This window comes from Nerophis ophidion, linkage group LG12 (assembly GCF_033978795.1).
Source record: "Nerophis ophidion isolate RoL-2023_Sa linkage group LG12, RoL_Noph_v1.0, whole genome shotgun sequence".
Taxonomy (NCBI): Eukaryota; Metazoa; Chordata; class Actinopteri; order Syngnathiformes; family Syngnathidae; genus Nerophis; species Nerophis ophidion.
The window spans coordinates 23,432,665-23,457,041 of record NC_084622.1 but is presented as its reverse complement, the minus strand read 5'-3'; the positions used below and the strand labels follow the sequence as shown (position 1 = coordinate 23,457,041).

The 24,377-nt window shown below is 41.1% G+C and overlaps 1 long non-coding RNA gene across 1 annotated transcript; it reads right to left on the bottom strand.

The window, feature by feature from the left end:
- Positions 1-918: 918 nt before the first annotated feature.
- Positions 919-22,599, bottom strand: LOC133563152 (uncharacterized). The gene is made up of 4 exons (XR_009809005.1): positions 22,517-22,599; positions 19,743-19,814; positions 17,818-17,912; positions 919-1,065 (listed from the first exon to the last, which is right to left on the bottom strand). It is a non-coding gene; the product is annotated as an uncharacterized LOC133563152 (long non-coding RNA).
- Between the last annotated feature and the right edge of the window lie 1,778 nt (positions 22,600-24,377).

Sequence of the window (24,377 nt, the reverse complement as noted above, 5' to 3'; positions counted from 1 at the left end):
ATAAATTGTGTCTTTCAAATTCTCTGCTCATGCTGGCCAAAAATAAGGCCTATTCAATTGGCGGCCCGCGAGCCACATCTGGCCCGTCAAATCTTTTCATTTGGCCCGTCAAACATTGCAAAAAATACGCTTGATGAAACCATTGAAACTTGGGTTGATCATGTGTGCAGTACTCCCACCACCCTGCAGGGAGCAACAGCAATGCAAATGTGTCACAGCGAAGCAGCAGTTGGGTGAGTAGAAGAAGACTACTCGTTCAATCCTGATAAAATCCCAAAAAATTGCAAATATTTGACTTTTAACAACGACTAGACAACAAAGTATGAACGTTCTACCCAAGTTATTGTTTTCTGCTGGACCTTTAAAGCAGCGGAGCATTGTTCCAGACATGCAGCAACAATGGTAGAAATCACAGCGTGTAAGTTTCATCACTAAACTTGGACAGACATTTGTAAGTAGGTATAATTTGTGCATAAAGATATTTAATTTGTTTTGTATTGAAATTGCTGACTTCATAATGTATTTTGTATCCGTGGTTGTGATTTTTTATTTATTTCTGAGAGTAATACTCAAACTTAGTTTTATACATGTAGTGCTAAATTTGACGAGTAGAGGGCGAAAACGCTAATAGTGATAAGTCACATACAATGTTTAGTGTGTGAATGTTGTGTAATTTCTATAAGTGTAAACATGTGTAGTTCAATGTGTGACTGTAATAACACTAAACCTTCTATTTTTTTTAATGTAAAATACACAATGGACATTATTTATGTAAAATACACAATAAACATTATACTTTTGTTATGTTTAATTTATGTTAATATTTAAGGTCTTACAAACAAGAAATAAAACAAAGGAAGGAAAATAATTAAAAAGAAGGAACATCAATCCTCAATTTTTATTTTATTGACAGTCCAGTGTGAAAGCAGATGTGTTTACTTTGTAATTAAGTAAACGCAGTCTTAAAGAAATACAACCTGCGGAAGCATTCACATTTCAATGTCCGGCCTCTGAGCCCTTGGGTTCTTGAAACTGCGGTCCTCTTCATTACGTAGTTGAATAGCCCTGCAATAAATCTTTTTTTTTTAATATACAATATGAGGGGGTTAGGGAGGCACTGGTAGAGACACAATGGTGCTATGACCTTTTGCTATACGCAAAGGCATGCGGGCTCACACTCACACTGCGAAATTAACTACAAAAGCGAAGAATGTGGTCCTTAAGAGTAAATTGTCGCGTGTAGGGCGTACGGAATGGTCCGGTATTTTACCGTGTCCGGGTGCATCCCTTGTTGTCACACTGTTGGATACTCATGTTAAACGATGCCAAAGCATCAATTCATAAGTTTCATGCATTTAAACGTGAGCCTGCAGGTAGTTTTTTAATGCTTCTGAACACTGTGTTTTGTAGTCTTTTCTTAACAATGTGCAATTTGTAATATCACAGTTTGACAAGCGTACTTATGTAGGCATTATAGTTAGGGCTGGGCGATATATCGATATACACAATATATCGCAGGTTTGTCTCTGTGATATAGAAAATGACTATCGTAATATTCGGGTATACGTTCTCACGCAGTTGCTTTTAGCTGCAGGCATTACACTACAGGCTCTTCCCACTTCTTCTTGTCTCTCCTTCTCACAGACAGCAAGCGCACAATTATACACGTCGCACACTGTCACGTCACACGTCACATATGTATACGCCTTCGCCCAGCAGAGAGGTAGCAGCATGGGTAACGTTAGCTGTGATGCTAGCGGTAATACGAGAGAAAGAAGGTGCGAATCCGGTAAAATGTAGGAAAAATTAATTCACAAGAAAAACAGCAGGGGTTCCATCGTCTGGCGGTGGTTCGGCTTCAAGCGGGAATATGTAGAATAGAGAACTTTAATTTGTCAAGGGTAGTGCACAAGCGTTGCTACCAAAAATAGCATTACTGCTAATATGTAGCATCATTTGAAAAGTCACCTGCTAATAACTGTTTAATAAATACAGTTTTGGCCAATTGACTTAGTTGTGATTTCTTTCTCTGCGTGAAAGTTTAAAATAAGCATATATTAATGCAGTATGAAGAAGACTATTTTAGTAGACACATAGAATCATCATACTGCTGTGATTATATGTATCAAGTGTTAATTCAAGGCTAAGGCAAAATACAGAAATATATATCGTGTATCGCGATATGGCCTAAAAGTACCGAGATATTAAAAAAAAGGCCATATCGCCCAGCCCTACACATTATCTGCCAGGCCATTCCTCTAACTGCTCTTCTGTGTTGGAGCCTCCTGTGTCAGGCCTTTCCACCTATTCTGATGTCATAAAATACATACTTCCCTGTTCCATGTTTATATATTCACATTATTCTACACGGGACAGTGTTGTCAACATGGGCCAGTATGAAGTTGGATTAATTGCTAAACTGCTGCTGAAAGATGGTGCCATTCAAATATTACAACTTAGTCGTGTTAAAGAACCAAAATAAAAATCTGTAATTGTGTGTCAATTTATCAGTCTTCTGTTTATTTTGTAAAAAAGTGTGCATATGTTCTGTATCTAGGGCTACAACTAACAACTATTTTGATAGTTGACTAGTCATGGACTATTTTAACGGTATGTCGACCGATTATTAAATGTACACAAATTCAGTAGCTCTAATTCCGCCATCAACTTTCAAACCCAGCTACAAATATTTTAGGCATGTACTTATGTTCAACAAAAAGTGATTCATTAATTCATAAATATTTATTTGTACTGTAACTATGCTGCTTATTCGGCTGTTGCAAAATAAAAATAACTATTAAACTTGTGTCCATTTAAAAGCAAAGACAGGCAAAGTGTTAAAAAAACAAAGCAAAGAAGAACAATTAAAAGCAGCATAACAAAAACAGTAAAACACCAAAAACTAACTTATTAAAAAAGAAACACACATTTTGTGATGATTTAAAAAGAAAAAGCTGCACACTGGTATATTATTGATTATTGATTAACTCTGCCATTTTTATCAATCTAATTGACTCAATGTATAGAATTGCATCATTAATTAATTCTTAACATTTTATTCATCTAAAAGATTGTATGTTTAATATTTTATGTTATAGGTGCATTGTTGCCTAATGTTTTGTGTGCATGTGCGTGTGTGTGTGCAGGTGTTTGTAGTATACATTTACAAATTGCATGAATATTGTGCGATTCACGTTAGGCACTTAACCGTATTACCTCTCATTCAGACAGACACAGTGTCGCATTGCAGCCATGCAGGATGTCAGCCGGGTCCGATGTCATAATTTGACTCGCTTCAAAAGCTTACTTCTGGTCTACAATAAGGGACTTGATTGTCTCCGAGCAACAATGTATTCTTATAGTGTGAATCTGCAGACGCCCTGTGCATGTGCGTCTGTGTGTGTTCACAGAGACTTGGCTTTCACACATCTCTACTGGAATGAGACTGAATCAAGACCATGTCCTGGTTGTCAGCAGCACAGCATCATATCCTCTTTTGCAACGAAAGAAAATGTATTTTATGCTCAGATAGTTTTCGGGCACAATGGTGGCTTGAGAGAGCCTTTAAACGGCCGTGTTGTGTTTGAAAATGATTAAGTCAAATCATTTTGTGACCATTTTGTCAGAAAATAAGTGCACAACATTAAAGAAATGTGTTTTATTTTAGGTAAGTGGGAAATATAGTACCTCCTCTCTGAGCTGCTACCTTACCGTGGTAGAGGAGTTTGCGTGTCCCAATGATCCTAGGAGCTATGTTGTCTGGGGGCTTTCATGCCCCCTGGTAGGGTCTCCCAAGACAAACAGGTCCTAGGTGAGTGATCAGACAAAGAGCAGCTCAAAGACTTCTATGGAATTACAACAAAATGAACCCAGATTTCCCTCGCCCGGACGTGGGTCACCGGGGCCCCGCTCTGGAGCCAGGCCCGGAGTTGGGGCACGATGGCGAGCGCCTGGTGGTCGGGCCTGTCCCCATGGGGCCCGGCCGGGCACAGCCCGAAGAGGCAACGTGGGTCATCCCTCCAATGGGCTCACCACTCATAGGAGGGGCCATAGAGGTCGGGTGCATTGTGAGCTGGGCGGCAGCCGAAGGCAGGGCACTTGGCGGTCCGATCCTCGGCTACAGAAGCTAGCTCTTGGGACGTGGAACGTCACCTCACTGGGGGGGAAGGAGCCTGAGCTAGTGCGCGAGGTAGAGAAGTTCCGGCTGGATAGGGTCGGACTCACCTCGACGCACAGCAAGGGCTCTGGAACCAGTTCTCTCGAGAGGGACTGGACCCTCTTCCACTCTGGCGTTGCCGGCAGTGAGAGGCGACGGGCTGGGGTGGCAATTCTCGTTGCCCCCCGGCTCAAAGCCTGCACGTTTGAGTTCAACCCAGTGGACGAGAGGGTAGCTTCCCTTCGCCTTCGGGTGGGGGGACAGGTCCTGACTGTTGTTTGTGCTTACGCACCAAACAGCAGTTCAGAATACCCACCCTTTTTGGGTACACTCGAGGGAGTACTGGAAAGTGCTCCTCCGGGTGATTCCCTTGTCCTACTGGGAGACTTCAACGCTCATGTTGGCAACGACAGTGAAACCTGGAGAGGCGTGATTGGGAAGAATGGTCGCCCGGATCTAAACCCGAGTGGTGTTTTGTTATTGGACTTTTGTGCTCGTCACGGATTGTCCATAACAAACACCATGTTCAAACATAAGGGTGTCCATATGTGCACTTGGCACCAGGACACCCTAGGCCGCAGTTCCATGATTGACTTTGTAGTTGTGTCATCGGATTTGCGGCCTTATGTTTTGGACACTCGGGTGAAGAGAGGGGCGGAGCTTTCTACCGATCACCACCTGGTGGTGAGTTGGCTGCGATGGTGGGGGAGGATGCCGGACAGACCTGGCAGGCCCAAGCGCATTGTGAGGGTCTGCTGGGAACGTCTGGCAGAGTCTCCTGTCAGAGAGAGTTTCAATTCACACCTCCGGGAGAACTTTGAACATGTCACGAGGGAGGTGCGGGACATTGAGTCCGAGTGGACCATGTTCCGAACCTCTATTGTCGAGGCGGCTGATTGGAGCTGTGGCCGCAAGGTTGTTGGTGCCTGTCGTGGCGGTAATCCCAGAACCCGTTGGTGGACACCAGCAGTGAGGGATGCCGTCAAGCTGAAGAAGGAGTCCTATCGGGTTCTTTTGGCTCATAGGACTCCAGAGGCAGTGGACGGGTACCGACGGGCCAAGCGGTGTGCAGCTTTAGCGGTCGCGGACGCAAAAACTCGGACATGGGAAGAGTTCGGGGAAGCCATTGAAAACGACTTCCGGGCGGCTTCGAAGCGATTCTGGACCACCATACGGCGCCTCAGGAAGGGGAAGCAGTGCACTATCAACACCGTGTATGGTGCGGATGGTGTTCTGCTGACTTCGACTGCGGATGTTGTGGATCGGTGGAGGGAATACTTCGAAGACCTCCTCAATCCCACCAACACGTCTTTCTTTGAGGAAGCGGTGCCTGGGGAATCTGTAGTGGACTCTCCTATTTCTGGGGCTGAGGTTGCTGAGGTAGTTAAAAAGCTCCTCGGCGGCAAGGCCCCAGGGGTGGACGAGATCCGCCCGGAGTTCCTTAAGGCTCTGGATGCTGTGGGGCTGTCTTGGTTGACAAGACTCTGCAGCATCGCGTGGACATCGGGGGCGGTACCTCTGGATTGGCAGACCGGGGTGGTGGTCCCTCTCTTTAAGAAGGGGGACAGGAGGGTGTGTTCCAACTATCGTGGGATCCTCCTGGAGAGGAGGCTTCGCCGGATAGTCGAACCTCGGATTCAGGAGGAACAGTGTGGTTTTCGTCCTGGTCGTGGAACAGTGGACCAGCTCTATACTCTCGGCAGGGTTCTTGAGGGTGCATGGGAGTTTGCCCAACCAGTCTACATGTGCTTTGTGGACTTGGAGAAGGCATTCGACCGTGTCCCTCGGGAAGTCCTGTGGGGAGTGCTCAGAGAGTATGGGGTATCGGACTGTCTTATTGTGGCAGTCCCCTCCCTGTATGATCAGTGTCAGAGCTTGGTCCGCATTGCTGGCAGTAAGTCGGACACGTTTCCAGTGAGGGTTGGACTCCGCCAAGGCTGTCCTTTGTCACCGATTCTGTTCATAACTTTTATGGACAGAATTTCTAGGCGCAGCCAAGGCGTTGAGGGGTTCCGGTTTGGTGGCCACAGGATTAGGTCTCTGCTTTTTGCAGATGATGTAGTCCTGATGGCTTCATCTGGCCGGGATCTTCAGCTCTCACTGGATCGGTTCGCAGCCGAGTGTGAAGCGACCGAAATGAGAATCAGCACCTCCAAGTCCGAGTCCATGGTTCTCGCCCGGAAAAGGGTGGAGTGCCATCTCCGGGTTGGGGAGGAGACCCTGCCCCAAGTGGAGGAGTTCAAGTACCTAGGAGTCTTGTTCACGAGTGGGGGAAGAGTGGATGGTGAGATCGACAGGCGGATCGGTGCGGCGTCTTCAGTAATGCGGACGTTGTATCGATCCGTTGTGGTGAAGAAGGAGCTGAGCCGGAAGGCAAAGCTCTCAATTTACCGGTCGATCTACGTTCCCATCCTCACCTATGGTCATGAGCTTTGGGTCATGACCGAAAGGATAAGATCACGGGTACAAGCGGCCGAAATGAGTTTCCTCCGCCGGGTGGCGGGGCTCTCCCTTAGAGATAGGGTGAGAAGCTCTGCCATCCGGGAGGAGCTCAACGTAAAGCCGCTGCTCCTCCACATCGAGAGGAGCCAGATGAGGTGGTTCGGGCATCTGGTCAGGATGCCACCCGAACGCCTCCCTAGGGAGGTGTTTAGGGCACGTCCAACTGGTAGGAGGCCACGGGGAAGACCCAGGACACGTTGGGAAGACTATGTCTCCCGGCTGGCCTGGGAACGCCTCGGGATCCCCCGGGAAGAGCTAGACGAAGTGGCTGGAGATAGGGAAGTCTGGGCTTCCCTGCTTAGGCTGCTGCCCCCGCGACCCGACCTCGGATAAGTGGAAGATGATGGATGGATGGATGGATGGATGGAAATATAGTACAAAAATATATATGTACAGTAGTGTGATGTTTAGGGACGATGTTCGTTAAGAAATGATCGATGTCGATGCCATTATCCAATCCTCTTATCAAACCGATTACTTATCGAATCTCTTGTCGAATCCAGATAGGTTGTTGTGTGTGCACCTTGTGTGTGCACTGAGTTCCAAAAACCGTAGATGTTATGTGACTGGGCCGGCACGCTGTTTGTATGGAGGAAAGGCGGACGTTAAAGGGTGAAGGTTTCAGGTGAGAGTGGATGCTAAAGGCACGGCCCCAGTGAGCATATAGTGCTGCTATGTACGTTGTAAATAAAAAAATTGCCGGTAAACATATCACTGAGATGCCGCTCACTTTCGACATTCCGGTGAAGCACACTGTGGAGAAGAAGGGGACCAGCACGGTAGCGAATCGATTACGCACAACGGGGCAAGAGAAGTCGGCTTTTACTGTTATGCTAGCTTCCTATGCTAATGGCCAGAAACTGCCACTTATGGTGATTTTCAAGGGGAAGACGCTGCCGGATGAAAAGTTTCCACCTGGAATCATCGTTAAGGCATGACGAAGGAACTCCAACCGCTGGACATGGGTGTAAACAGAACGTTCAAAGTGAACTTGTGAGTGTCATGGGAGCGTAGATCGTGGATGCTTGAGCTAACGTGTCTGCTTGCACTATTGTTAGAGCTTTCACAAAAGCCGGCATCTTTTCCGAGGAGCCCCATGGCAACTAGACTGACTTTGAAAATGACGAGAGGGAATTTGGCGTGTTTGATGGAGAACTTGCCCAGCTGTTCATTTCCGACACAGAAGATGAGGACTTTGATGGATTTGTGGATGAGGATTGATAATGTGAGTACATTGATAAATACTTCAATAAAGTACAATCGAACTCACCTTTGCTTCTGCTGCCTTTTTAAAATAGCGTCCATGCGTGCCAGCATATGTTTAACCATGCCTGCGCCCAAAAATACGCTGCGCCTTATTCATGCGTTAAATACAGAAATAGCACCCATAACTGACACGCCGCCATTTAATACGGTGCTCCCTATGGTCGTAAAAATACGGTATAGTGGCTTCGATAACGGGAACTGGTTGTCAAAAAGGGATTCGAATCCATGGAATCGGTTCTTTTCTTATCGACGCATCGGGAGAACCGGTTTTCGAACATCATCCCTAGTGTTGTTAGCTGATAAATGAAGCAGGATAACTAAACAGGTTAGCTTTGCATTTGCATTAGGGATGTAACAATAAATGCTAATAATGATAAACGTAGGAAAACTTCTGACGGTTTGGATTACCTTTTTAAACTAAAATGAACGAAAAAACTTGATTGCTAATTGCACTTTGATAAACTCACGGACTGACTCGCACTAGTACGCTACCTTAAATGCTGACACGAAAACAAGAAACAATAAGGTATTCCCCCATTTAGAAACAACATACTCCAATCTGAACTTACATAAACAACTCTGAGCAACATCAAATTTACAAGCTATGCTCTTTTAAAACAAAGTGATCGTTATACATGGAGGAATACAAGACAGGTATTTTTACGGTGTGTTCAAGAACCGCTGATCAGAGTAGAATGCCACAACGTTCATTTGTATGTAAGTGACCTTTGGCACATTTGCAAACAGATCGGGCAGCTAAGAGGATCGGGTAATAACAACCACATGAAAACTTCTACCAATTAGTGCTGTTCAATCATCCAGCCATCGATCCATTTTCTACCACTTGTCCCTCTTTGGTTTGTGAGAGGGGCTGGAGCCTATCCCAGCTGCACTTGGGTGGAAGGCAGGGGACACCCTGGACAAGTTTCCACATCATCGCAGGGCCAACACAGTCAAGCATTCACACTCATTTTCAGAATCACATTTTAATCCCGATAAGGCTTTACCCTTTAGGATTCATGCACCCTCTGCGTCTGCACATACGTATGAATCCAGAGAATGTGAAAATGTAATTGCACAGTAAAGGACTCTTTCACGTGGGTAAAACTGTGACACCAAATAAAGCTATAGTTTTGTATTTCAGACTTGAACTTTTACAGCCACATTAAGTCAATAATATTAAACTTACCACCTGAAAAACATTGCCAAAATTACAGTTAATAATGCCTAAATCAGACCGAGAAAGACTAACCCATGTTTTTGTCTCCAACCGATTAGACCACTGTAATGGTCTTCTCACTGCGCTCTCTAAACAAGCTGTAAAGAAGCTGCAGTGCATCCAGATTGCTGCTGCTCAAGTCCTTACTAGAACCATGAATTACGACCACATTAGTCCAGTGTTTCAGTCACTGCACTGGCCTCCTGTCAGAGAATATACTTTAAAACAGCTCTCCTTGTGCACAAGTATTTTCATGGCCTCGTGCCAAAGTACATCTCTGACACGTTAGAGGCATATGAACCATCTCAAGCTCTGAGAACGTCAGGGGGTAGTCTCCTGCTGGTGCCGAGAGTCAATACCAATCATGGAAGAACTGCGTCTCAGGTTTATGCTTCTAAAATCTGGAATAGTCTTCTTGAAGATGCGAGAGGGGCCTCAACGTTGGCAATGTTCAAATCCAAACTGAAAACACTTTTATTTAATTGTTCATATGAAAAATGAAGGTATTTTATCTACATTATTTGATTGATTTTAATTGATTATGATTGTTTTTATGATGATTTTATTTTCAGATTTTAATTTGAATTATGAATTTATATCTTTATTTTTTGCCTTATTTTATTTTTTTCTAAGCAATTGGAATTGCCTTGTGTACGAATTGTGCTCTATAAATACAATTGTCTTGCTTTGCCTTGCCAATATTTTGTTATTTAATATGCGTGTTTCACACTACAAATAATCCAATGTACAGTGGGGCAAAAAAGTATTTAGTCAGCCACCGATTGTGCAAGTTCTCCCTCTTAAAATGATGACGGAGGTCTGTAATTTTCATCATAGGTACACTTCAAGTGTGAGAGACAGAATGTGAAAAAAAATCCAGGAATTCACATTGTAGGAATTTAAAAAAATGTATTTGTAAATTATGGTGGAAAATAAGTATTTGGTCAACCATTCACTGATGAAAGGAGGTTTTGGCTCAAAATCTCACAATACATGGCCCCATTCATTCTTTCCTTAACACGGATCAATTGTCCTGTCCCCTTAGCAGAAAAACAGCCCCAAAGCATGATGTTTCCACCCCCATGCTTCACAGTAGGTGTGGTGTTCTTTGGATGCAACTCAGTATTCTTCTTCCTCCAAACACGACGAGTTGAGTTTATACCAAAAAGTTATATTTTGGTTTCATCTGACCACATGACCTTCTCCCAATCCTGTGCTGTATCACCCATGTATCCATTTTGGTATAAACTCAACACGTCGTGTTTGGAGGAAGAAGAATACTGAGTTGCATCCCAAGACCACCGTAACTACTGTGAAGCATGGGGGTGGAAACATCATGCTTTGGGGCTGTTTTTCTGCTAAGGGGACAGGACGTTTGATCCGTGTTAAGGAAAGAATGAATGGGGCCATGTATCGTGAAATTTTGAGCCAAAACCTCCTTCCATCAGTGAGAGCTTTGAATGGTTGACCAAATACTTATTTTCCACCATAATTTACAAATAAATTATTTTAAATTCCTACAATTGGAATTCCTGGAATTTGTTTTCACATCCTGTCTCCCACAGTTGAAGTGTACCTATGATGAAAATTACAGACCTCTGTCATCATTTTAAGTGGGAGAACTTGCACAATCGGTGGCTGACCAAATACTTTTTTGCCCCACTGTATGATTAGGTCAAGCCAGGGTGTCAAGCAAACCAAGGCACAAGGAACAAGGCTGTTTTTATGGTCCTGAAAAAAAACATCCATCTATTTTCTATCGCTTGTCCCGTTTTGGGTTGCTGGAGCCTATCTCAGCTGCATTTTGGCGGAAGGCAGTGTAAAAATTGGACAAATCGCTACCTCATCACAGGGCCAACACAGATAGACAAACAACATTCACACTCACATTCACACACTAGGGCCAGTTTAGTGCTGCCAATCAACCTATCAAAATGGATAAATCAAGCTAAAGGAATAATGTAATGACAAAAAGCTGAAATGTGAACTAATAATGAACAAAAACACAAATATTTGTCTTGGATAATGAATAACGTTTATTTTGCCTTTTTGTTAGACTTTCATTTCAAATTTTGTGGTAACTTCACATTCACACCCCCTCCATTGTTACTATTTTTACCTAGCATGTTGAATAATCATCATTAATAATCGTAATTTCAATATTTATGAAAATAAATGTGAATATCTTTCTGACCCTAATTGTGCTACCCTACTGCCAACACTTCTTCAATCTCTTCTTTTAACGCTTATTCACTACCACACTGCTACTGACCCAACATTCAAAACGTCACTGCTCTCTGCGGTCCCTACCCTGAATTACAAACTGAATAATAGTAGTGTTGTTACATACTTTTGTTGAAAGCAACATATGCAGCAGTAATCATACCTCTAATTGCATTAGCTGTGAGTCTATACTTAACTTGTTTGTAGTTTGAACCTGGTAACTTATCTGAAAGTTGACCTGGAGTTGTAAAAAAGTCATTTTGAGGCGCTTTAGTAAAATTTTTCTTGTTTCAAGAAAAGCGATGTGTCAGAGGTTGGGCCATTGTGACTGTTTTGAAAAAACACATTTCTCCAGACGTTGTTTTTCTGAATGTCTCTTTAACGCAAGAAGCTTTATGTCAGCTTTTGTATTCCATGCACCCGTGTCACAGTAAACAAATTGCTGCAGTTGCTTTGAAGACTCAGAGTTGGTAATTTTTAAAAGTCATTTGGTCACAAATGGCCCGGCAGACGGAAATGTGTGTGTTCTTTGAAAATGGCAGTCAGTCCCATTGAGACACTGGGGCTGTCACTACGCTGGTCCCCCGCAAAGATCAGTCATGCCAGCCTCCTTTAGCAAAAGGCTTCTCTCCACAAGTCACCACGTGAACAAAGACCCGTTTTCATCTGACACCATGAGTGGAATGCCGCCATAAATTAGGTTCTAGTAAACATGGTTTGAAGTGCATACGTTTTTATAACCAAATTAATTCAAGTGATTGGCAGTGATGGTTATAAGCAGTCAGAAATGTGAAGGAGGCATCATGTGTACACGCTGCTTATTTCTGTGCTAATACAGTAGCAACATTGCCTTCTTCATTGAATTTGGTTGTTAGCTATGTTTCTATGTTTCCAACTCCAGCCTGGAGAAGTGGATTGTACTTTGTCAGGCCTCTATCTTTAGGCCTGTTCAACATGAGTGTCCCACCTGAAGACTACAGTAAGATTCTGTTGGTATAGTTCTTGAGGTCACTAAGGTACGCGATCCCCCGACCACAATAATGTGGCAATCCCTTAGGGGCGGGGGGACTACAAATACAAGTAAAATAAATAAACTAAAGTATTCATTAGCATGATATCAACCATCATTATATTTATTTATTTTTTGTCCTGTCCAGCTTCTCAGACAACTCATATAGTTGATGTAGATGCCCATATCAGCTGTTCAGATTTACTTTACAAAAGAGAAGTATAGGATAGTTTTCTTGGTGCCTTATTTGTATTTGACTTTATTAAATGTATTTATATTACACACATCATCACAACATTTATTTTAACTGGATGGCCTAATACTTAAATTGAATTTTAACTTAAGTAGGACTTCACTTAACAGCACTGCCCACACTCTATACATAGTGGGTTTGTTTTCCAAGTTGTGTTTTACCAACTAACAGCGAGTCAGTTCCCTAACAGTTCCCGCTTTAGCTTCTGTGCTTTTGTTGAGTCCCTACAGTTGAAGCATGCACATGTTTGCGGCATGCATCAGTGTAGCCCTTCGTCTCCATCAAGTGCTGCTTTCCATTTGTTAAAAGCAGTTAAGGTAAAATCAACATCCCTGTCATTACCAGTGCTGCTATATTTCCAAAAGGGGAAACAAAAGCAAACATTTTGCACTAGAGAATACTCTAGCCATGGTGGTTTACGGTACCATGCAGGGTTGAATGATCTTAATGTTGTACCAAATGCACGCTATGGGTAGCTAACCAGTATTGGCTGTGATGGTGTATTGCATATTATATAAAACCTACTTTTCTTACCTATTGGTACCTGTTTTTGTTTATTTGAGATCTGCATAAGTTCCGAAAATGTGAAATCACACTGTGGATGCATTGCAGAGATATTTATATAACAATCTTGCCTTCCTTCATACTTCTTCCAAACAAGCCGTTCAAAATTTGCACAATCGGGGATGTCAGAAGAGATCTTTATACATGGTTGAGATTTACACAAAAAGTTTTGTGCAAGTCCTCCATTGTAGTCCGACACTGTAGTTAATAAGTTCCTTCTTTTTCTCTGTCCTCTTGATGTGTGGTAGACTGGCTTGTTCATGCAAATGCTCCCTCGGCTGTTGCCATTTCCAATACAAAGTAGGCTATAGTTCTAACTTATATATGTCAGTAGACAGACTAAAAACTACAACATTGCTGGCTGGGAGAAGACTCAGTCGAAGTGGAGGCACGTAAAAAAAAACGCTCACTAGTCGGCGCATCTAAAGAGATGGTCCGAAAGCGCCATAAAGATGGTCTATAAAAAATAACAAAGAATCACTATTATATATTATGTCAACCACAAGAAAACGTTTTACTTGTAGAAAAAAACATAAAGTTTAAGTTAAAGTCCCAACGATTGTCACACAAATTTGATATTTGCATTTGACCCATCCCCATGTTCAACCCCTGGAAAGTGAGGGGAGCAGTGAGCAGCAGCATGTGCCGTGCTAGGGAATCATTTGGTGATTCAACTCCTAATTCCAACCCTAGATGCTGAGTGCCAAGCAGGGAGGCAATGGGTTCCATTTTTTGTAGTCTTTGGTTTGAACTCACGACCTCCCACTCTCAGGGCAGACACTCTGACCACAAGGCCAATGAGCTGGCTAATATGACCCTTTAAGTCACTGGGTCGCTGTGCAGGATGGTTTGAGACAGCACGTGTTAGTGGAATGGAGGGAGAAGCAGGAGAAGCAGTGCTTTCTGATACTAAAGGTATCCTGGCAACCATTTTAAAAGCTCTAAAAAACGGGTGCAATACACAGCTTTAACTTTCTCTTTGTGAGCTTCTAAGAGCAGGAACAGAGAGTCAGTAATATGGTTTATATTGAACAAAACAGAACTACAGCCTGGGGTGGGGCTTCACGTAGGGGTCTGTCAGACACAGGTTTGTCTTCAGTTTATCATGTGCATTGGACACCAAACTTGACACAGCATTATTTGCATACTGCAACAGTGATTGATAGTTTACTGCAGTGTTAACTTGGACAGTAGTTTCAATGTAGTTTTAGTCATAGTCTTTTGATTACAATTAGAGATGAGAGAAGATGATGAGAGTGTATCGTGTCCCTTTTTCAGCAGATTTGTCCTCTATACCAATCATTTGGTGAACTTGTGTTATATTCATTTTGAGTATGTTTAAAAGGTGCTTTTTCAACTACAACACATTTTATTTGAGGGGGCAAGATATTTATTTGCCCATCTAGTGGTGACAAAAGGCAAATATTTATTTATCTGCTTCTGTCATTTCAATATTCCAATAATTAACCAGGTTTACATTTTGTGTGTGTCGACTGATATCAAGTATTTGCATTTGGGAATCTTCCTGCTGCCACAGTGACATCATCTCATTGATTCTTGCAATATCCATCACATACAAAACAGTGAGTCACATGTCCCAGAGTGGTTACATGATAGTCCAGAAGGGGAACCCCCATAGGGCCTTGTATAGGTTGCAAGGGCTACAATATCTCACTGTCTGGTGTGAGATCTTCCTTTTTATTTTGATTTCTGACACACTTTTACATGATGTGTGATCATTTCTTCGAACCGAATGGACCCGCTCGGCCCTCTTGCACGTGACCAAGCACCTTACCTAATTAGGGTGGTGACAGAATGTCATTTGCACATACATAACACGGTGAGTCGGTGGGAGGTGGAGGGATAGAGTGGCACCTCGGGGTCTGTGTGCCAATAGAAGAGCCCAAAGGTACAATCCCATCAGAGGTGTTGCTGTCATTGTTTGTGGTGTGTCAAAATAAACTAAAATGAAGTAAAATACAATATCTTATTTAAAGGGGACCTGTGATCATTTTAATCTATATTAAACACACTTCCTTGCGATCTCGATAAAAAGTATTGGTTATGCGTTGGTGTATATTTGGTGTACATTTGGATCAAAGGTCTTGTTTTTAACCCCCTTTCTGAGTAAGCCTGCAAAATTATTAGTTTTAGGGAGGCTGTCTTTTGAGATGCAAATTATTCTCACAAAGCCCCACCCCATACACTGTTGAAATCTTTGTTTTAAAAAACAACATTACCGCTATTTTGGCGAAAAAATAAACTTCATTCTCACTGAATGTTGAAGATTGCTTTTAATATGTGCATGCCACAGTTAAATGACTTTAATACTTCATCCAAGTCTGTGTGGGAAGCCAAACACATTCATTTTAGATTAGCTCCTTGTAAATGCACTAACATTACACATTGGGGTGCAACGATTTGTTGCCATTGTCGACGAATATCGACATTAAAATTTGTTGCTAACAAATGAATGTGTCGCAAGTGAAAACATGTATGTTTGTTCTTGTTAAAGACATGAATACCTTGTTCATTTTGCAGAACAGATAATGTTTTTATGACAAAACATCTGTGATATGGGAGCATTTAAAACGGTGGAATGTAAGACATCTGGAGGCTGGGGTCTGAACTCAGTAAAATTGTTTGCTAGCTAGCAAGGTAACAAGCTAACAAGTGTGAGACCAAGTTGTGTGAAAAATACCTTAAACTACCGGTATCATTTTAGCAATAGTTCGCCACCTAAAGTTTGTGAAAATCAACTTAAGTACTTTTTAAATAAGCGTCAGTTTGCAGTGCAATGAAAAAAAAACACAATAAAAATGTCAATGACAAACCCCCCCCCACAAACACACACACACACACACAATGCAATCATACATGCGCACATGATCAAACGAGCTCATCAGTATTTGCTGCCCTCGATTAGTTCTTTTGGGACACTTTGGCAAATCTCCCATTTTGAAAGCGATTACGGTACGTTTGACGTGCTTGGCTAAAAATGTATCTCATAATTAAAAATCTTGGAGATGTGAGACATGCAAATTCACCATCAGTCCTGCATGCTACGCTGCCTTGAGAGGGAAATTGAAATTCATTGCACATTTTTTATGTCTTCATACTGGGAAACACACTGTTGTTCTGTTTTTGCAATGTATTATCTTAAAGAGTATAAACACAAATGTTGCTTTTTTTATGGAAAAATACAATATTTAAAAACTACTGCGTTTTTAATATCATTGTACTTTACACTCCCTCAGCTATATAGGTCACAAGATAAGAGAGAAAAAAGCTAAATTTCACAAGAAACCAATAAGCTAACTGCACAACATGGCCTGTACATGGCTCTGGAAAATAACACTCACAAGCAGAATTGGAAAATAGAGGGCGTGCCAAGGATGTCTTCTATTACAATGCCATGCAACATCTTCACTATAAGGAGTATCAAAATACACAAAGCACATTGATTAAAACCTAGTTTTCACTGCCACATTAATTTGGTAGATGTTTGAATGTATCAATGTTTAGATAATAAAAATGTGTTTTCTAATGATCAACAGCTCATGATTTATGATCTTTGTGAGAGACACTTCATCTGGGATGTTTGTTAAAATAAACTGATTAAATCAAATTATATTCCTGAGAGTGTGCAGCGCATTGGGCGCCACATTGTCCACAAAGCGCTTGTATACAGAAAATGATAAGGTGATGTGACCTTGACTAGCCTGCAATAAATTCACAGATCAATGTGATCACAAGCACTTTAATATCTACCAGGAAGATTTGTACTTGTCACGGGCTCCTTACTTACATCTCATTTTCAGGGTTCATAAAAGAAAGAATAAATCTTTTGCCACAACAGCAGCTATACATCAAAGCAAAAGCAGCAAGGCTATGACTGAAATTGATTTTTTGTTCTCGAGAACGCTTACTGTAAGAACAATAAACATTATATGTCTAACATAATTATAGTTGAACCTCTATGGTTGAACAAAATGTGTGCCAATGCATCAGTCAACCTCTGTTTTAATTCTATAGGAAATTGTGGGAATGGAAAATTGTCAATCCACTGTCCTCATAATCCTGTATGTATATAAACTTAAGTAGGAATCTCAAAATATTGTACTGTTGTTAAATTACTGAAAATATAAGCAAAACACATGCACAATATTAATTAATCCTTTTAATGTTGACGCTTAAGTTAGTTTACTAAATTGCAATTTTAAATTTCGCGTGAAGTATCCTGTTGAAAACGTCGCGGTATGATTGTAGCGGACGTCACGGATTGTAGCGGACATTTTGATCCAGCACCTATCCCAGCTATAAGTCGTCTGCTTTAATCGCATGATTGCACAGTATTCTGGACATCTGTGTTGCTGAATCTTTTGCAATGTGTTCAATTAATAATGGAGACGTCAAAGAAGAAAGATGTAGGTGGGAAACGGTGTATTGCGGCCGCCTTTAGAAACACAAACACATCCGGTGTTTGCTTGTTTCCTTGTTTACATTCCCGAAAGCTGACGGTGAAGCTTTATTATGGAACAGAGCGGTCAACCAAACATGGTTCCCTACCACATGTCAACCGGCAGGTTTTGGTGAGAAAATGGTGGCAATAAGTTGGCTCTTACCGTAGACATGAGCGGAGAGTTTGCGTCGTTCTTCCTGCAGCTGCAGACTCTATTGCCTCCTCCTACGGGCAGCCCTCAACCGTCGGATGCTTACACTGTGGAGGAGGGGGGAAAAAATACAATCTCAGCCCGGGCTGCCTTGCCTCGTCGAGAAACGTGGCTTCCCACTGAGACATTGGGGGTCGCCACACCTGTGGCCACACCCCTCCGACTTTCAGGTACGACCATATAATCTGACTAAAACACTAGTAACACAATAAGCAGATAAGGGATTTTCCAGAATTATCCTAGTAAATGTGTCTAATAACATCTGAATCGCTCCCACTGCCCTCGTGTTTTTTCTTCTTCTAGTCCTTCACTCTCACTTTCCTCATCCACGAATCTTTCATCCTCGCTCAAATTGATGGGGAAATCGTCGCTTTCTCAGTCCGAATCGCTCTCGCTGCTGGTGGCCATGATTGTAAACAATGTGAGGATGTGAGGAGCTCCACAACACGTGACGTCACGCGCACATCGTCTGCTACTTCCGGTACAGGCAAGGCTTTTTTATTAGGAACCAACAGTTGCGAACTTTATCGTCGATGTTCTCTACTAAATCCTTTCAGCAAAAATATGACAATAATGCGAAATGATTAAGTATGACACATAGAATGGACCTGCTATCCCCGTTTCAATAAGAAAATCTCATTTCAGTAGGCCTTAAACTGAAGTCACATTCGGTATATCAAAGCCCAACCCTGACTTTAGTCATTTTTGCAACTTTTAAAAAAGAAAATTCTGCGGTAGTAGTGCTCTTTTGTTTTTTTTCATGTACTGCATTTCAAATGTCAATGTGCACTTTGGTACTCTGATTCTATGGCCTGGTTGATAAATTGAGCCATGTTTGGCCATTGTTTCCCCATTTTCAAACAACTATTTCGTCACTCCCATCTTGAAATGATTTTCTGAATGGGAAAAAAAAAAAAGGATTATATTGGGTTGACCCATTCGGTTTCATTGAAGCTGCCAGTGCTAAACAATCCTTTCATGTCAGCTTCAATCTACATGGCTTTCCACCTCGGACACGCACAAATCCAATTAGGCCTTAATTGAGTGTTACAAGGCTCATTGATTATGATAGAGGCAGTGCAGAGCAGAGCAGAAGAAAAATAGCACTCGTAATTAGCCGTGACTTTTCGGAGGCCTTCGAGTACCAAGATTTAATACAAAGGCAATATTTTTTGGTAGGACTCAATTTGAAATTTGACTCGCGAAACTTGTGCAGGACACAATTAACAATACAAAAATACAAGCAAAATGTCAATTTTAAATGTGCTGTTTCCAACCGTGAGGTGGCTGCCAAGTTGGCGCTAACTTTTTAATGTGTTGTAAGCATGATATCTATCTTTTAACGCATAAACTACTGATAGCGATGTCGCAAAGTAAAGCTGCTAGGCTGACAAGACAAGGCAAGACAAGACAAGCCAGGCTTTTTCCTCGGGCCGACAAGCAACTTTAGGCAATATAATTAGTAATTGCGAAAAACATTCATTATCTTTAAAAAGATATGTGAAATGACTAATGGTAACATAAGATACCCTTTGGTGTTGTTATATTTTGTGGTATAAAAAATGTTCTATTTTCATTTTCTACTGCTTGTCGCTTTCGGGGTTGCGGGGGATGCTGGAGCCTATCCCAGCTGCACTCAGAAGGAAGATGTTGTACACCCTGGACAAATCGCCACCATATCGCCTGGTCAACACACATTTAAATTAAAAGTAGGGTAACAGTGAAATACTTTTGACAAAATGGCTACCCCGATAGGGAAAAGTGGTAGAAAATGGATGGATGGACGGGTAAAACTTGTGAAATACAGTATTGCATACAGACCACCTCATGATTTTGATGGCATTACTGAGAAACAACAGAGAGGAGTTTGTACTTACGGTCTATAAAAGGGAAAGTAATCTATGCCAGGTGCAAGACATCTGATGTGCACTGGACTTTCTTTTTTTCCACTGGAAGAAAACACAACAAAAGTAGGTTGAAATTAAAATAAATCTGCCTTCACTGACACGCAGTGGTGGGCCGTACGTTTCTTACCTAGGCCTTCAGTGATATCCGACTTCAATGGTTACCTCCCAAAATACCAAAATTTATGTCACCACATGACCATTGCTGGAGAAATACTATGCAGAAACACATTTACGCCCTACTGGGCATTGAATCCCCACCAACAGTTTCCAGAACGGGTTATTTTCTAGCAAAACAATTAATTAACCCGCATCAGCAATTAAAACATACCTTATGTGGAACTGTCAAAATTAAAATTGCAAAAAAACATATTAAATGTGAAAAAATAAAGAAATTAAATATTTGGACTCACAATTTATAGCACGCATTGAACGCCGTATAGCCCCTAGTAGTCAGTTGATTCGAGTGGAAATGGCGGGCATTTCCCTATTTCATCACCGACATCGTCTCACAAGATGTAGTTTATCTTTAAATATCCTTCTTGAAAATGGCCTTGCAAATATATATCTGCCACCTAATCAACTTTTGTTCTCCTTCTTTGCAGGTCAACACTTCCCGCTTCCTGCTATATTAAAATGTGTGATTAGAGAAACTCACTTTGGAATGACAAGTGATTCTCCAATCACAATCTCGTTAAGATTAGGCTACATAGATATGCTACTGTAAACAACTTGTGATCCGACTGGCTATCACTACTGTCTATCAACTGTGTGTTCTAAAATTCATCCTCTAACGGCCCCCGTGACTCGTAAATTTCACGTTCAACCTTAGGCCAGCTAGAATGTCTTACTGAGATCAACTCGTGATTTGATTGGGTATCGCAATTGTCTATCAACTGTGTCCGTTCACTTGCAGTGCATAGACGCCTGCATTGTTGATTCTGAAGGCCCCAGGTAGATTTCGTACAGCATGGGAACATAAACTAGCTGAATTCTGATTGGATATAAACTCTATTCTAAAAACAACAGCACTGGAAAGAACATAAAATGACATGAAGAGAATATTCAAATGTTTAGATATTTAGGGAAAGTAAATAAAAAAATACCTTTATCTTGAATCATGATCCTGATTTCTGGTTATGTTAGGCCAGCAGAGAAGGCCTTGCTGTCCTTGATGGCACACCACTGCTGACACGCCACCTTAAAGCTTATGTTCGGAACCCAACATGAAATAATTTCTTATTTTTTTAGTATAAAAATACCTCAAATTCGGCATCCTTAGCTCTCCAGGAATTGACAAAGTCAATGCTACGTTTGGAATAGTCTCAACAGACCATAATTGTGTGATGTAAAAATTGTGACAAAGTTAGCTGATCCAGGTATAGAGGGCGTTAAATAAATATCGGTTATGCATGGTCCTTTTTGGCCTGCATGCATTTTATCTGCTTTGACGTAGTATTAAAAACAAGTTACACTTATTGTCTCCATGACCATAAAAACGCTTGGAAAAATCCACATACATGGTATGCCAATAACAAATTCTTCAAACATCAATAAACTTGACCGAATGAGTTCTCTAAAAGGTTTGACAACACTTAAGGAGTTCAATCAGGTTGCTGCCATTGCAAGATAGAGACGTTCAAAGTCCTCACAAACACACACACACACGTACACACAGAGGGATACTACAAACAAATTGAACTTGAGATTTTTCTAAATGTACCTGAGCATTTTGAAGTTTTTCCTTGGTGAAGAGGATTCAGGCTGATAAGGTAAGGTATATAATTGAATTACATAACAGGATATTAGATTATTTGCAAGTGCTTTAATTTGATTTGTATTATTAGGAAGCACAGTATGTATTCAACTCTGCATTTTTTGCTACATTATTTGGTGCCGGGGGGATTCCAGTATATGACCTTCAGGAGTGCTCAGCTCTGGTATTAAGTGTACCATACTTTACCAACAATGATGCTATTTTAGTTTCAAATCAGGAAAATATACTCTATGAATTTTAAATCAATAATTAAATATGCTACTTTTTTTTTACTAAAACAATGATACTCTCAAAGGCAAACTACTTAATTTTGCAATGCTTAAAGTCAGTGCGAGGAAAAGCACATGGGCAAGAAGCAAGTTTGTAATTGATTTGATTTCCAATTGAATTTTTTTTTGTAATATAAAGACAACGCATTGGGACCCCAGTTATAGCGTCTTGGTTAGCCCAGCACAGGAGTATCAAACTAATTTTAGGTTGGGGGCCACATTGAGAAAAATCTACTCCCAACTGGTAAAATCACGGCACGATAACTTAAAAATAAAGACAACTTTAGATTGTTTTCTTCTGAACCATTCTGAAAATGTAAAAATCATAATGTTGTTGGGGTTTTTTTTACACTTACATGTTGCGGTTAATGATATTCTATCTTTATTTGTCGTTATTTATACTTTCTGAATAAATTATGTGATAATGTTCATCAGTCAACTCATTGGTGTTAATTTTCAGTCTATCAAGATAAAGAAAATAATATCAAAATCAAATTACAGGATCTTAATTATTTAGTTCGCTCATTTTCCTCAACTGTTGCACTAACATCATGTGGTTTATTTGTTTTTGTTTTTTTACATATGTAGCATCATCTACAAAGATACAAATAGTTGCTATTGCGACATCTAGTGGACACATTTAGAACAACAGTTTCTTTCATTCAAAAATGTCGGCTCGTTTTCATACTTCGCAAACTCACCCCGCAGGCCGGATAAAACCTATTCGCGGGCCGAATCAGGCACTGCGGGCTGTACGTTCGACACCCCTGGCCTAGCATCTTCTTTAACCTACAAGAAGGCAAGCAGAGGGACGACTTACATTAGCTAGGTAATGTATTTGGACACGCAAAGTACAGCGAAAATAAACATTGTAACATCTAAATAACAGCTGCATCACTAAATCACATTTCAGTTTGTGTTTAAAATAGTCTTTGGGTTTCAACACAGCTAAACAAAGGAGTAGCTAGGAATAGCTACCATGAATTGATTAATGTGGACCCCGAACGACTTAAACAAGTTGAAAAACGTATTCGGGTTGTCTCTGTGCGGTATAGAAAATGACTATATCGTGATATTCGAGTATACGTTCTCACGCAGTTGCTTTTAGCTGCAGGCATTAAACTGCATGTGTTTCTTCCTCTTTCTTGTCTCTCCTTCTCACAGAGACTTTAAACAAGTGCACCTTCTTACATACGTCACGCGTGCAATGTCATACGCCCTCCCCGAGCAGATAGGTACTGGCATGGGAAACATTTGTTGTGATGCTAACAGTGTGTTGTGATTAAATGTATCAAGTGTTCATTCAAGGCTAAGGCAAAATATTGAGATATATATCGTGTATCGCGACATGGCCTAAAAATATTGAGATATTAAAAAAAGGCCATATCGCCCAGCCCTAATTCGGGTGTTAACATTTAGTGGTCAATTGTATGGAATATGTACTGTACTGTGCAATCTACTAATAAAAGTTTCAATCAATCAATCAAGCTAATGTGGCGCAGAGCATTCTGGGAATTTTAGTAATACGACGCGTAGGTTAGATCAGCTGTTCTCAAATGGGGGTACGCGTGCCCCTGGGGTACTTGAAGGTATGCCAAGGGGTATATGAGATTTTTTTTTAAATATTCTAAAAATAGCAACAGTTCAAAAATCCTTTACAAATATATTTATTGAATAATACTTCAACAAAATATCAATGTAAGTTCATAAGTTGTGGAAAAAAAATACAACAATGCAATATTCAGTGTTACTGTTGTAAGCACAATACCAATGATGCGCAATTTGCAAAATGCACAACCGCATTTGGCAAATTTAATGTCAAATCAAATCAAATCAAATGTTTATTGGATTCATCACTACACAGTGTACATCCACAACTAAATTACTGACTAAACTACTACCTCAACTTGGTTTACTATTTATAACATATAATAATGTAGTGTTACCTGGAACTTGAAATAGGCCACCCGGCCTGAATCCACACTTGGTAGTAGTTTAGTCAGTAGTTTAATCGTGGATGTACACTGTATAATGATGAATCCAATAAACATTTGATTTGATTTGACATTCAATTTGCAAAATGCGGTTGCGCGTTTTGCAAATTGCGCGCCATTGGTATTGTGCTTACAACATTTACAGCTAGATTTTTTGTGGGCATGTTCCATAAATAATAATGTTAAAGATTTATTTTTTTGTGGAGAAATGTTTAGAATGAAGTTCATGAATCCAGATGGATCTCTATTACAATCCCCAAAGAGGTCACTTTAAGTTGATGATTACTTCTATGTGTAGAAATCTTTATTTATAATTGAACCACTTGTCCAAAGACATGCACCTGGGGATAGGTTGATTGGCAACACTAAAATTGGCCCTAGTGTGTGAATGTGAGTGTGAATGTTGTCTGTCTATCTGTGTTGGCCCTGTGATGAGGTGGCGACTTGTCCAGGGTGTACCCTGCCTTCCGCCCGATTGTAGCTGATAGGCGCCAGCGCCCCCCGCGACCCCGAAAGGGAATAAGCGGTAGAAAATGGATGGATGGATGGATGAACCACTTGTTTAGTT